Below are 15,597 nucleotides of genomic sequence, written 5' to 3'. Positions count from 1 at the left end.
TTGCTGCTTCTAAGCTGCCATCTTGACTCCCAGAAGAGAAAACAAGGCTTTCTGATGCAGCAGTGATTTTCTTTTTTCTAAAAATCCTTACCTTCCATCTTAGAATCAATACTTTATATTGGTTCTAAGACAGAAGATAGGTAAGGACTAGGTAATGGGGGTTAAATGACTTGCCCAGAGTTGCACAGTTAGAAAGTGTCTGAGTCTAGATTTGAATCCAGGCTCTCAAACCACTGACCCACCTAGCTGCCCCCACTGCAATGACTTTCATGAAAAGATACTGGGGTCTATAAATAGATGGGACTATGTAATGAACAGCCTGAAGAGAAGCCCACTCACAGTCTTAGAGGCCCGCTGGGAGCAAACTCTTCAGTGCACCCAGGCTTAGACACCACTCTTTCCAAGTTTTCTGTCTTCTTTGCCACCGTCAGTTAATCACTTAAGTCTAATGGGTCTGTATGTGTGCCAAATAGGTCTTCAATCATCTGAGAATCAGACTGTATCTGTTCAGGGAAGAGGGAGATTATTGGATCTTGGCATCATCATAGAAACTTCAGAGCAGTTCAGAGCAGAAACTTCAGCTGAGTCTTGAGGTGACATCACATGCCATGGAGTGATAACATGGCACTTGCTGAAGCAGACCCATCTGAAAAGCCACAGGACATGAGAGACAAATGCCTGTCCTTATATGGACCTTAGAGGAAGGCCCGCTAGTCTGTTTCTATCTGCTCTTTGAGGCCCAATTAGTCTGCTTCTCTTACAGAAAAGAGGTCATCAGAGGGTGGTTTTGGGTAACCAGAGACAATTAGCTCACTTCAGCAGTCTGAGAGAAGACTTGGCTTATTGTTCCAAGCAGAGTTATAGAAGATTCCATCTCACCCAATGCTGAGAGTTCACCTTTTCCTGGGAAATTATTGGGTATCGAACACTATTATTTGGCCAAAGTTCTTCAGAGCTTAGAGCTCCCTTCTTAGAAGTAATCTAGCAATAGTAAATTCATTTATTCGGTTTAGGACTTGTTTGATTTTCTTTAATAAATGTGTGCTCCATTGCCTTGCTAAAAATCTTACCCTTCATTTTTTTAAGCCTTACCTTGTATCTTAGAATCAAGGTTGTCTATTAGTTCCAAGGCAGAAGAAAGGAAAAAACCTAGACAATGGGGGTTAAGTGACTTGCCCAGGGTCACATGGCTAAGGACATGTCTGAGATCACATTTGAATCCAGGACCTCCTATCTCTAGGCCTGGCTTTCTATCCACTGAGCTATTTAACTTACACACACACACACACACACACACACACACACACACACACACACACACACACACACACACACACAATTTATTTTTAGTCTTCTTAGGAAAAAACCCAACAGGCAAGCAGACAGACAGACAGGCAAAGAGAGAGGAAGAGACAGAATCAGAAAGATGGAGCCAAACAGAAAGAAAGAGAGAAAGGCACAAGAAATCCTTAACAGAAGACATGGAACCTTTAAGAGATGAAAGGGTTATCTGAGTTTGCTGAATTGAAGGATTCTAGACCAAGTCCCTTGTTTTACATATTAGTAAACCAAGGCACAAAAAGGTTATGTGATTTTTCCTAGGTCACAGCACTCCAATGCATTTAAGCTGAGATTTGAATTCAGGTCAGGCTAACTCCAACTTGAGCTATTTCCATTATGATTTCCTGAGATGAGTTTCAGGAAGAAAAATGGTATACTCTGGTCTCGCAGGTAATGAGTGCCTGAACCAAGAATTAAAGACTGACCTTCTGACACCAGGTCCTGAACTCTCTCTACTTGTCTCCACCAGAGGATAAATAAGCCAACTAAGACAGTCAACAAGCCATTTATTAAATACCAATTATTGTGTGAAAGACAAGAGAGGCAGCTAACACATTCTAGCTAGGTGAGCATGGGCTAGTCTCTTAGCCTTTCAGTGACCTCCAGGAAACTCTCTAAGATTATATATTATTATAGGCGAGTTACTGATCCATATAAGTAAGAGCTAGATTCTATACCAGCAGAGTTACCCACATGGATGAAATCACAGGTCCAGACTTCCCCAGCACAAGAAAACCTTTCTAAGGCACCCTGCTAGATGCTAGAAATTTACAAAGGCAACAACAAAATCATCTCTGTTCCAAAATCCAAAGAGCTAGTGTCATTATATTTTAAGTTTCCAACAACTGCTCTAGATAAAAGGATTTACAGCATCTTAAATCTTCACACGTCATTTCAGCTGGCAAGAACAGGGGGAAACACCTCTGATATTGACCAAGCCTTTCATTTTCGGGGCAACCTCTGCTAAATGGGGCTGTCATCTCCAAGAATCAAAGCGCAGATGATCAAACCCAGAAATGACCTCCAGGAGAGACCTGACCAATCTCATTATTTTATCTTTATCTCAGATAAGGAAACTGAGGTTCCAACTGATTACATAATTTTGTCACATTCACACAACCAGCCAAGGGCAAAGTTAGCATCAACTCCCACACCTCCTGATCCTCTAAGCCTAGTGCGTATCCTATTACCCCACCAACCTCATCTAGTTATTTTGTTTTAAATCCGAGAGATGGGAGGTCCTTGGTTCAAATCTGATCTCAGACACTTCTTAACTGTGTGACCCTGTGCAAGTCATTTAAGAGCCCATTGCCTAGCTCTTACTACTCTTCTGTCTTGGAACCAATACACGGTATTGATTCTAAGACAGTAGATAAGAGTTTTAAAAAAGAGGGTGGTGGGATCTATTGCACAAAAATATTTATTGCAGCTCTTTTTGTAGTGCCAAAGAATTAGAAATTGAGGGATTGCCCATCTGTTGGAGAATGTGGGAACAAGTTTTAGTATATGATTGTGATGGAATACTATTGTGCTATAAGAAATTATAAGGATGATTTCAGAAAAACCTACATGAACTGATGCAGAATGAAGTGAGCAGAACCAGAAAGACATTATATAAGTGAAATCAATGTTTTGATGAAGAGTGAATGACCCAGTTATTCTCAAAGATGCAGTGATCCAAGAGAATCTCAGATACTCATAATGAAAATGTCATCTCACCTCTGAGAAAGAACTGATGGAGTCTGACTGTAAACCAAAACATATGATATTTTGCTTTCTTTCTACTCCTTCCTTTTTTTATCCATTCTCTTCCACAAAATGACTAATATGGAATAATATTTTATGTGATTGTACACATAAAAATCTATATTAGATCACTTACCATCTCAAGAAGTGAGGAGGAGTGGGAGAGGAGGGAGAGAGAGGAGGAAGGAGGGAGCGAATTTGGAACTCAAAACTTTAAAAAATGCTAAAAAATTATTTTTACATGTAAACTGGGAAAAAATTAAAAAATAGGAAAAGAATTTTAAAACAGTTTAAAATTTTTGCTTTCTACAATGACTATTTGTAATGAACTTGAATCATCAATACATTTTCTTCCTCTTTGTTGTTATATTAATAAATTAATTAAAACATTTTTCAAAGAAGATAAAATAAAACCTTCAATCCAATCTATATTCACCATAAACAGAAATCATTGCATCCCCAGGCCCAGATGAAATAGTAACTATAACTCAGAAATTTGTCTTTCCCTTTAAGTCAAACTTTAGAGACATATCAGGTTTCTCTCTGCTGTCAAGCCCTCTCTGATTGCTCTAGTCTACACCAATCCTTCCCCTTTTTTAAAAATCTGGAGTGTTATCAAATTTTTTTTGTCATAGACCCCTTTGGAAGTGTCCAGAACTTGTTAGCAGTGCCCAAGACTCTTGGCAGTGTGTAGTGAAACCTGTGGATTGCTTCTCAGAATGATGTTTTTAAATGCATGAATTAAAATATATGAGAGGCAGCTAGATGGTACAGTGGATAGAGTGTCAGGTCTGGAGTCAGGAAGACCAGAGCTCAAATCCAACCTTAGACATTTACTAGCTTTGTGACCCTGAGCAAGTCACTTAACCTCTGTATGCTTCAGTTTATTCATCTGTAAAATAGGCATAACAATAGCACCTGTCTTCTAAGATTGTTATGAGGATCACATGAGATCATAATTACAAACATCCTTAACACTATGCTTGACCCATAGTAAGCATTAGACAAATGAGTTGGGTTTTGTTGTTGTTATCATTGTTGTTGTTGTTATTATTATTTTCTCTTGGGAGAATAATAATCTAAAAGATAAATAAATGACATTAATAGGGTGTTTTGCTTCACTCATGGTCTTTGATTCAAAGCTTCAAACTAAAGGAATCCCCAAATCTCCAAGGGGGGAAGAACCTACCTTGAAGGTCAATCAATATCAGTAGAAAGAGTCTCCTTGTTGACATTTCCCTACGTGCCAGAATTTTTTAACTCATTTTATGTCATGGACATTTTCAGAATCTGGCAAAGGCTATGAATGCATTCTCAGACTAATTTCTAAAATTCTTTACATTCTGCCTTAGTAATGATCTTTAAACAAAAGGGCAAGGGCTAGGTAATGGGTGTTAGGTGACTCGCCCAGGGTCACATAGCTTGGAAGTGTTTCAGGCCAGATTTGAAGCAAGGTCTTCCATACTCTAGGCTTGGTGCTCTACCCACTCAACCACCTAGCTCCCCAAGAATTATGTAATTAAACACATGCAACACAATATGCAGAATTATAAAGAAAACCAAAAGTCAGTGAAATTAAGGATGCATTTTTTTCTTCCCTTCCAAGTTCACAGACTCCCTGAAATCTACACTTGGACTTTTAGCAAGATTATACTAAAACTAGCTTAAAATGGACTCAGAGCTGATTGTTAAATTTTCAGCATGAGTATTTGCATTTCAGAAATTAACAGGGTTTGATTTACTATTTTATTGATTTCTAGGCTTGGAAAACCAGAGAGAAAATGTTGCTAATGCAGAATAATCTTAAAGATGTGTTGCGTATACCTTTTTTCCCACTAGAGAGCTGGTGGTTAAGCACTTACAATCATACTCCCGTCTAAAGGGTCAGTGAATCCCAGATTAAGAACTACTGTGATCAGATCACATATCTGAACCAAAGTGGGGGGTAAAAGTTCAAGTATCATGTTAGGAATTAGAAATATAAAAACACCTAAAATATGGCCCCTGCTACACGTCTCTTTGGTTTGACTGCCACATTTCTCGCATCTGTCCCCTTCTCTCTATTCACACCACAACCACTAAAAATTCAAGACCAGCTACATCCACCATACTGTGCTGTTTCTCCATGTAGAGCTATAGGACACATTACATATAACTTTGTATTGTTGTCAATCACTCTGCAAGTCAATAAGTATCTATTGAGTGCCTACTATGTGTCAGTCATTGTAGTAAGTTCCAGGGAAAGAAAGGCAAAAGACACAAACTGCCCTCAAGGAACTCACAGTCTAACAAAGGAAACAATATGCCAACAACTATGTACAAATAAGATCCCCCCAGAATAGATCAGAGGTAACCGACAGAGGGGGCACAACTAGTTGGCACCATAGCGTATAGAGTGCCTGACCTGAAGTCAGGAAGATTGACCTTACTAGGAAGAAGACACTAGCTGTGTGACCCAGGGCAAGTCACTTAACCCTCTTTGCCTCAGTTTCCTAATCTGTAAAATAAGCTGGAGAAGGAAATGGCAAACGACTCCAGGATCTCTGTCAAGAAAACCCCAAATGGGGTCACAAAGAGTCAGACATGACCAAAGCGACTGAACAAAATCACCAGAGAGAAGACTCTAGCATTAGGGAGAAGAGAGGAAGGTTTCTTGCACAAGGTGGGATTTTAGCCGGGATTTTGTTCCTTTTGGCTCTGCCTTTGCCTTGAAGAAGCCACTACTGATTTAATTTGCAATTTGTGCATTTGACCAAAAAGCCCAGCTCCTATCCAAGGTCCCTCCCTGATGCTGCCTTCCCTTCCTGCCAGTACTCAGGTTTGAAGCTCCAGACAGCCTGCCATTAATGGCAGGTGGCATTTGTCTGTGCCCCCCCCTCCCCATGGTGTTGCTGAAGGAGAGCATCTCTCCTCCCCACACACACACTCTGCAAGGTCTATGATTGCTACCCACACAGGCAGCCAGCCGCCTGCCGCTACTGTTTTCCGACTGTCCACACACAGCTGCACGACATTTGCTTGAAGTCGTGCCTTTGTGTGGGTTCTTTTAATTTTCTTGAATGCCACAACATCACTGCCTCTTGTCAAATTAGCTATCGTGAGCTGTCTGAGCCTGGCTTCTGACACATCCCAGCAAAAGGACGAAATGGGCACATGGGATCATTGGCCGGAGGGTCTCTGGGGCAGAATCGCCCCTGGTGCCTGGGTCAGGAACCTGGAATGGAGATGGACGTCGCTGGTGGCTCTCTCCGAGAGGTTCCTACCCCCATCCTGCAAGGCTTTCCCACTGTGCATCACATCCATGTTGGCCTCTCCAGCCTCCAGTGCTGTTTGGGATTGTTACCTGGCAACAGAGTGTGCCCACGCATGCCACACACACTCACACACATCACCTGGCCTGTCAGAGTGGGGAAGCCCAGCACTTGCAAATCGGAAAAGCAGCTGGATATACACAGGACCACTCAACACCGAGATAGGAGGCTGTCACCAAGTAACCAACTGTAAAGAAAGTCACTCTTTGTAAACAGGCTGTGAAATCACAGACTCCTGAGCAGATAAGACTTTCCACCCAGCTGCGCTGGGAGCGTGCCACGAGCACGCCCAGAACCATGGGGCATAGATTGATGCTCATTATGGGCACTAATGGAAGGTGATTCAAGGCAAGCGAGCGAGTTCCCTTTTCTCTAAAGCCGTGTGTATGGGTGAGCAGGATGCCATATGAAAGCAAATTGACTCACAAGGCATTGAATTTCAGCTTCCAACGCTAATCAGTTGTTTCGATGTTCCTCATTGTTCTCCATCTCCCCAAACCCTGGAAAACACCATTTCCACAGGTTACAGAGTAGCTCAATTTGATTCTGTCAACCAAAGCAGGGAAGAAACAAAGGATTGTTCATCCCCAGCAGTCCCAGCTGCTGGGAGCCAGAGCCCATGATCTCTGGTTTATCCTCATTCCTGGTGTCTGGAGACCCCCAAGAAGTAACTACACCAAGAGCTCCTTGATGCATCATCTTGGAAAATGGGCCATTGCAGGTAAGGGAATTTTCCAGGTGACTGAAGTTTCCCACCTTTGAACTGCAAAAACTCAAAGCATTCCACTTATATGCAAACTCTGAATGAAAACCTTTCTGAAATGCAAGCTGTGTGAGTATAAAGTCATAAGACTGGTTTTCCTGGGAGGAAGAGGGCATGTAAGGGCAAGGCCAGCCTCTGGCCTATGTGCTAAGCTCTATAGCTAAGACACCCCCGGGGGGCCCGGGCTGTTCTGTTGGCAGGCTGGCCTGGTCTGGCAGGGGAGTCTATGCCTGTCACTTCTACGTTGTTGATACAGAAAGCTGACGGGGATCATGTGGAGCAAAAGGCAGGATTCAAGGGCCCCAGAGGATGTGCTCAAGAAAAATGAGTTGATGAATCAGTCAGTCAACAAACATTTATAAGTGCTGGAGGTACAAAGAAAGCAATCCTTGCCCTCAAGGAGCTCCCATTCTAATGAGGGAGATAACATTTAAAGACGTAGCAATCATAGACCTTGTAGAGTGTGTGTGAGGGGGGAAGAGATGCTCTCCTTCAGCAACACCATGGGGAGGGGGGGGGCACAGATTTGGAAGGATAATAAAGAGCTTTAAAAGTAAAAATAGAGGATATTCTAATTGGTCCTGGAGGTAATAGGGAGCCATTGGAGCTCAGGGGAGGGGATTATGAGGTTGATAATCAAACATACAAAGTTAACTATTAACCCAATAGGATTTGGGGAATCAGCAGGAAAAAATGGTGCAAGATCAATCAAGAAAGAGATCAAGGTCCAAGTTGTTCAATGAGTCAGGCATGCTAAGCAAGCACTGAGGATACAGTGAAAGGCAAAAAACAATTCTTGCCTTCAAAGAGTGCTTACATTCTAATGGAGTAGAAAACATATAAATAATCCAGCATATTAACATCAAGAAATATATGCTAAAATATATTTTTTGCTCTGTTCAAGGCAGAGGCAGTCAGTGCCAAATTCTAAAGATACAAGGAAAGGACAAAAAAAAAAAAAAAAAAAAAAAAAGATCCCTGCTCTTCAGGAGCTCACAATACAAAAAGAGGAGGTAACAAGGAAATAACTATGAACCAACAAACTATAAACAGGAAAAACTGATCATCAACAGGAAGAGGATCTGGTATTGAAGGAAATTTGGAAAAGGCTTCCTGTAGAAGAGGGGCTGAAGGAGGCCAGAGAAGTCAGGATATGGAGATGAGGAGGGAGAGCATTTACGATATGGGGACAGCCAAGGAAAATGCCTGGTGTCAAGAGATGGAGTATCTTGTGGAAACAATGCACACATGATCACATATATGTATATTTACATACAGACGTGTTTATGTATATACCTAGTTATATAAATGGAAGGGAGAGGCACCAATAGCAGGAGCAACCGGAAAAGTTCTTTTGGAGAAGGTGGGATTTGGGAAAAGTCTCGAACAAGCTAAGAGGGGGCAGAGCATTCCAGATATGAGGGACAGCCAGTGCAAAGACACAGAGAGGAGGGAAATGGAGCATCCTGGTCCAGGAATTGCAAGCAGTACAGTTGAGGTGGATTGTAGAGGGCGGGAAAAGTAAGATGGATAAAGTCAGAAGCAAGCTTTCAATGCCAGACAGAAGATTTTAGGTTTGATCCAGAAGATAATGGGAAGCTATCCAAGTTTGGGGTGAGGTAGTCCAGGCTACCCTTTAGGAAAAATGTCATGTGATCCTTGGCAAGTTTCTTGACCTCTCAAAGCTCAAATCTACTCTGTAAAGCTGCAGAGAAGGGACTGGGCTGAATTAGTAAGGGGAAATTCTCTCCCTGGTAGTCCCCTATTCGAATGAAATCATAGCTCCAGTCATATCCACTGCCTCTTTGTATATAAGCGCACGTGTGTGTGTGTGTGTGTGTGTGGGGGTGATATCTGTGTCTGTGCAAGTGTGTGTGTATTGACAGGTGTATGCGTGGATGTATGTGTGGAATTTCAATGGGATTCAACTTTTGGTTCAGATAACTTGAATGTATAGGGGATAGAGAGCCAGAAGGAATCTAAAATCAGGTTAACCTATGACTTGAATGGAAGGAAATGAGCATTTATTAAGCACCTTCTATGTGCCAAATACTGCACTAAGGGCTTGGCAATTACTATCTAATTTGACCCTCTCAACAACCCTGTGAAGAAGGTCCTATTATTTTGGGTTTAATTTAGTCTTTTAATCATCAGGAAGACAGTCCCAAAATCCTAGTCTTCTTCCAAAATCGTCTGATGTTGGAGTCCTTTGCTGAAGCTGAAAGCCATTTGGAGCATACTCATTAAAAACAACCAATCGAAAGAAACTATTATCTTGGTGAACTATCTATCCCAAGAGTCCCAACTTAGTCCCCAAAGCCCATCTTCTCTGGCACCATCCCAACCACCATTGACAGAATGACAGAGTACCAATATAGCTTCTGGGCCCAACTTAGGGAGCTAACCTCCAGTCCCCAAGAAGGATGCCTGGACAATAATAATGGTCCTTAGTTCACTTACCTCATCTCTGAACTCCTCTCCTCCATAGAAACCTCTGACACTGACTAAAGTCTTTCAGTGACAAAAAAATGGGGCAACATCTTCCATTACACATTATATTTCTCTTGTCAGCCTGTCGGACACCAAAAATTTATTACCTCACTCACTTTTAGCAAAATGTGTTCCTGGAGATTTTTACGACTAAAGAGAAAGAGAAGAGTAAAGGTTGGGTAGAAATGCTGAAGGGAGGGATATGGACTGGAATATCTAATCTTATAGAGTAAAATACTTTAGCAAGGACTGCTCGGGACAATAACTCTATCCCAGAGATGGACAGAAATCAGCTTGCTTCATCCTCCTGCCTCATTTCTCTCTCCTCCAATCCACCCTCCATTCAGCTACGAAGGAGATTTTCCTAAAGCTCCAATCTAATCATGTCACTAATTTTATCCAGGAAACTCCAGTGACTTCCTATTCTTTTCTAAATCTAAATGCATGATTTTCTAAAATCAAATACAAAATCTTCTGCTTGATGTTCAAAACCCTCCCTAATTTAGTCCCCTCCTACCTTTTTAGTCTTCGTACACCTTACTCTTCAACGTGTGACACCAACATCCAGTGTATACCACAAACAAATCACACCATCTCTCAACGCCAAGCATTTTCACCTGGAATATACCTGGAATGCTCTGCCTCTTCAATTCTGCCCATTGACCACTTCCTTTAAGTCCCAACTAAAATCCCAGCTTTTGCTAGCATCATTCCCCAATTCCTCTTACTTATAGTGCAATCTCTCTGTTAATTATTTTCTATTTATCCTACATATAGCACATTTGTATATATTTGTTCACTTCTTGGCTCTCCCATTGGTTTGTGAGCTCCTTGAGCAAATCTTTTGCCTCTTTTGTACCCCAAGAGTTGCCTGGCATATAGTAGACTTTTAATAAATGTTTACTGATTTATTCAGCCTGGGAAAAGCAGAATCATGGGATTTAAGGGTACAAAGAATTTTAGGGATCACCTCATCTAAATATGAGGACTAAACCTATAATTTCTTCGGTATAGACTACTTCCAAATGAGGAAACTATATACTACTTGAGTTTTGAGAAGATATGTGATTTGCCCAGGGTCACAAAACCTGTATGTATCTTAGACAGGATTCCTGACTCTAAAGCCAGCTTTCTAACCACTATAAGCTGTCTCTTTCAACTAGTCTAATCTTTATTTCACAAAGGCATTTAAAACTTCTCTTTCAACTAGTCTAACCTTTATTTTATAAAAGCATTTAAAACTAAGGCCCAGCAAAGTTTAGCAACTTGCTCAAGGTCACACAAATTTTAAGCAACTGAGCTAGGATTTAAAAGCACTGTCTTGGGGTTGCTGGGGAGCTCAGCAGAAAGATCATCAAGCCTGGAATTAGAAGAACCTAACTTCAAATCTGATGGCAGATATTGCCTAGATGTGTGACCCTGGACAAATCACTTAACCCCATTTACCTAGGTCCCTTGTTGCTCTTCTGCCTTAAAACTGATATACTTAATATCAATTCTAAGATAGAAGGTAAGGATTTAAAAAAAACCCTATCTTTCCTATTATCGACATCATGATTAAAAACCTATTATCTCTAACTCAGCCAAGAAAATAAGACTCTCTATTATCTGGCTATAAGCTACCTACTCTATTTGATATTCCATTTAGCACTCTCCAACTTAGGGTAGAGGTTTCATATTTCTCTCTCTTTCTGGAATTCCATGATTATTCCTGAATTGACTCCTCTGATGCTGATGTTTCAAATAGCCTGGACTTCCCTAACCCTCCTCGGAAAATCCCAATCACCTGTCATAGAACAATGCTGTTTCCCCAAGGCCTCCCCGAACTAATCCAGCCCATACCACCTTCCTCTCATGTGCCCTCTACCCCTTCCCTGAACTTCTACAAAATGTCCTGTTGACTCTATGATTTATGATCTTATATTGCTCTCTGGTTATTTCATGTGTGAATGTCTCATCTCTGCATCTAGATTTGGAGTTGCATACTGCTTTTCTTCTGTATCTCCCTCAGGAGGAGGCTTAGTACTTGGGACAGAAAGACATTTCAAGGCTTCTCAAAACACTTTTTGATGGACGGTTACTCTCTGAATCAGCTCTGCCCTTCAACTACATAGGGCAACTCTCCCATCCTCTCTAAGCATTGATTTTCTCATTTTGTAAAAGGAGAGAGTTCAATTAAATGATCTTCCATGGTTCTGGTTAGGCCCAAAAGTTTACGATTCTATCTTTTAAGAAAAAATATTACTTATCTTATAAATACAATATCCCCCAAGGATGGGGGAGCCATTATGATACTTCTGGTCAAAGCTGACTCATTCTTCTTTCTTTCCTCCCCCAATCCCTATCACCATCCCTGTTCTTTCTGGGTACACGTTTACAGCTGGAATGCTTGTGACCTTTGGGATTCATTCAAACATACATCCTTGACTGATTGCATAGTTGATTTAAAAAAAAAATTTAAAAGAGATTTAGTTGGCTTCTTATAGCAAAATGTGATTTAGTGCAAATAAGTTGGTGATGGTAGAAATGGGCTGTTTCAGTGGTAGCAAAATCCTTCAGCAGCTCATCTCCAAATGACCTTACATATATTTCCACCCTCCTCCCCAGTGCCTCAAGATTGATAGAAAGTGATCTGACTCTGCTCAGATGGGCTTGGGCTGTCTCCCATAATAAATCTAGCTGATAGGCAGCAGGAAAGAGATTACCCAGACTGAAAGTCACCAGACTTTATAGTAACTAGAAGATCAGAAATCTTATACAAACTCTGACCAGGTTAGAACACTCACTTGATGGAAGAATCTTCAGCCATTTAAGAAAATTATTAAATTTTATTTTTAAAGATATTTTATTTTTACCAATTACACACAGTAAAAAAATTTCCACCTAAGTTTTCTATGATTATCAGATCCAAATTGCCTCCCTCCCTTTGTTCCCTCCCCCTTCCCAGAAATGGCAAGCAATTTGATCTTCATTATACATGTATTATCATGCAAGGTACATTTCCATATTGGTCATTGTTATAAGAGAATATTCATATAAAACCAAAACTCCCAAATAAAAGCATAAATAAACTAATGTGAAAGACAGTATGCTTAGATCAGAGATGGATAGCATTCTTTGTCATAAGTCCCTCAGAACTGTCCTGGATCATTGTATTGTTGAGAGTAGCTAAGTTTTTCACAGTTTATCATTCTACCATATTGCTGAATACTATAGCATTCTCTTGGTTCTGCTTATTTCACGTTGCATCAGTTCACATAGGTCTTTCAAGTTCTCTCTAAAATCATCCTGTTCATCATTTCTTGTAGCACAATAGTATTCTATGAGCATTATATAACATAATTTGTTTAGCCATTCCCCAATAGATATACATCCCCTCAATTTCCAATTCTCTGCCACCACATAAAGGGCTGCTATAAATATATCTGTACAAGTAGGTCCTTCCCCCAGCCTTTTTTTTTATCATTGGGATAAAGACCTAGTAGTGGTATACAAAGGATAGGCACAGTTTTATGACCCTTTGGGCATAATTCCAAACTGCCCTCTGGAATGTTTGGATCAATTCACAACACCAATAATGCATTAATGTTCCAATTTTTCCACATCCCTTCCAACATTTATCACTTTTCTTTACTATCATATTGACCAATCTGATAAGTGTGAGGTGATACCTCAGAGTTGCTTTAATTTACATTTCTCTAATCAAGAGAGATTTAGAACATTTTTTCATATGATGATTGATAGCTCTGATTTCTTCATCTTCAGCTATTTCTTAGAGGCAGTGTGGTATACTGGGAAGTCAGAATTTAAGTTTCTCCTCCCTACCCCCTCAGCTCTAATTTGGTGCAGTAGAAAAGAATATAATCTTGAAGCTAAAAGCAAGGACTCTCTAAGGTTGAATCCTAGCCTTTATCCCTTACTCCCTGGGTGACCAAATCTCTTAAACCCTCTTATCAGTCAGTCAATAAACATTAATTAAGCGTTTACTATACCAGTGATGGCAAACCTATGACGTGTGTCAGTGCTGACATGCATAGCCATTTTCAATGACACGCGGCTGCATGTGGCTGCATACAGAGAAGTACGGGGCCACATGCCAAAGATGAAACATTTGCCGTAGTGTAGTGTAGACACTCTGTGCACTATAGATGACAATTCTACCTGTATTAATTTACCTATTTTGGTTTATTAAATAGTTATTTATTACAACTATACATCTTTGTTATTTAAACTATAAATATCATGAAATTAGGGGTTTTTTTTTTCTCAAAGTGATACACCACCCGAGTTATGCTCAGTTTTTTGGCAAATTTTGATGCATCAAGCTCAAAAGGTTACCCATCACTGTACTATACTGTGCTAAGCTCTAGGAATACATAGAAACAAAAGACAGTCCTTGCCCTCAAGGAACTCATAGTCTAATTAATGGAAGAGACAAAAAGCAAACAAATGTGTTCGAGCAAGCTACATGCTAAATTAAAAAAAGAAGAAGTAAATAAAACAAGAGAGGGAATACACTAGAATTAAGATAATTTGGAAAAGGCATTCTATAAAAGATGATATTTTAGTTGCGATGTGAAGGAAGCCAGGGAGATCAGTAGGCTGAGTGGAGTGGGAAGAGCATTCTAGATGGACTGTTTTGTTCATGGAACAGTCAAGAGGTCAATGGCTCTGGGTCAAAAATTACATATCAGGGTAATTTGGGGGTAAAAATTTGGATAAAAATACACAGGATAAAGTGTAAAAAGTTTGGAAAGGCAATAGGGAAGTAATTTATGAAGCATTTTTAATTATAAGTAGCAGGTTTTGTATTTTATCTTGCAAATAATAGGGAGCCATTGGAGTTTAATGGGGATAGGAGCAAGATGTTTGGGCTTGAGCTTGAAGAAAATCACTTTGGTAGCTGAATGGAGGATGGACTAGAGTGGGGAGAGACTTGAAGCAGGCAGACAAACCAGTAGGCTGTTGCTTTAGTCCAGGTATAAGGTGATGAGAATGATGGCAGAGTCAGAGGGGAGAAGGGGGTGCATTCGAGAGATGTGGGGGGGTGAAAGATAGTGTGGAATAAAGGATGACACCTACGTTGGGAGTCTGAGGGACCTGGAGAATAGTGTTGCTCTCTATAGTAATAGGAAAGGGAGGAAGGGTGGATAATTTAAGATGAGTTCCTTTTTGTATATATTAAGTTAAATATGTCTCATGCACATTTAGTTTGGGATGTCTGGAAAGCAGTTGGAGATATGAACATAGAGGACATGAGAGGTGGGGGTAGGATAAGTAGATTTGAGAATCATCAGCATAGAGATGGTAATTAAATCCATGAAAACTGATGGGAGAAAAGGATACAAGGGGACAATCCTCTGAGACACCTATAGTTGAAGGGCATGACCTGGAGAAGGATTCAGGAAAGGAGGTATGGTCAGAGAGGTAGAAGGAAAACCAGGAGAGAATGGTGACCCAAAAACCTAGAGAGAAGAGAACATCAAGGAGGAAAGATTGATCAATAGTGTCAAAGGCTGCAGAGAGGTCAAGGAGAATGAGGACAGAGAAAAGATCCTCTGTTAATGCATATGTAACATGAGAGATTGGATTGAATGACCTTTAAATTTCTTTGAGTTTTAGATCTATGATTCTTACTAGCTATGTATACTCAGTGAAGTCATTTTGCCTCCTGAGTTCGTTTTCTTATCAGCAAAATGGGCTTAATAATATCTACCCTTGTTTCCCACAGAGATGAAAGTGTTTTGCAAAATCAAAAATGCTGTACTTCAGAACCATAGATGAAAGATGCAAAGAGGCAGATTAACACTTGGTATCGTGAAAAATTCCCTAACAATTAGAGCTGTCCAAAAGTGAAGAGGGCTACAAGGCAATAAGTCAAGGTAATGAGCATTTACCAAGTGCTTATTATGTGTCAGATTGTGGAAAGGAAGGAAGGAAGGAAGG

The sequence above is a fragment of the Gracilinanus agilis genome, chromosome 2 (genome assembly GCF_016433145.1).
Source record: "Gracilinanus agilis isolate LMUSP501 chromosome 2, AgileGrace, whole genome shotgun sequence".
In the NCBI taxonomy this organism is placed as follows: domain Eukaryota; kingdom Metazoa; phylum Chordata; class Mammalia; order Didelphimorphia; family Didelphidae; genus Gracilinanus; species Gracilinanus agilis.
Note: the sequence above shows the minus strand (reverse complement) of the source record.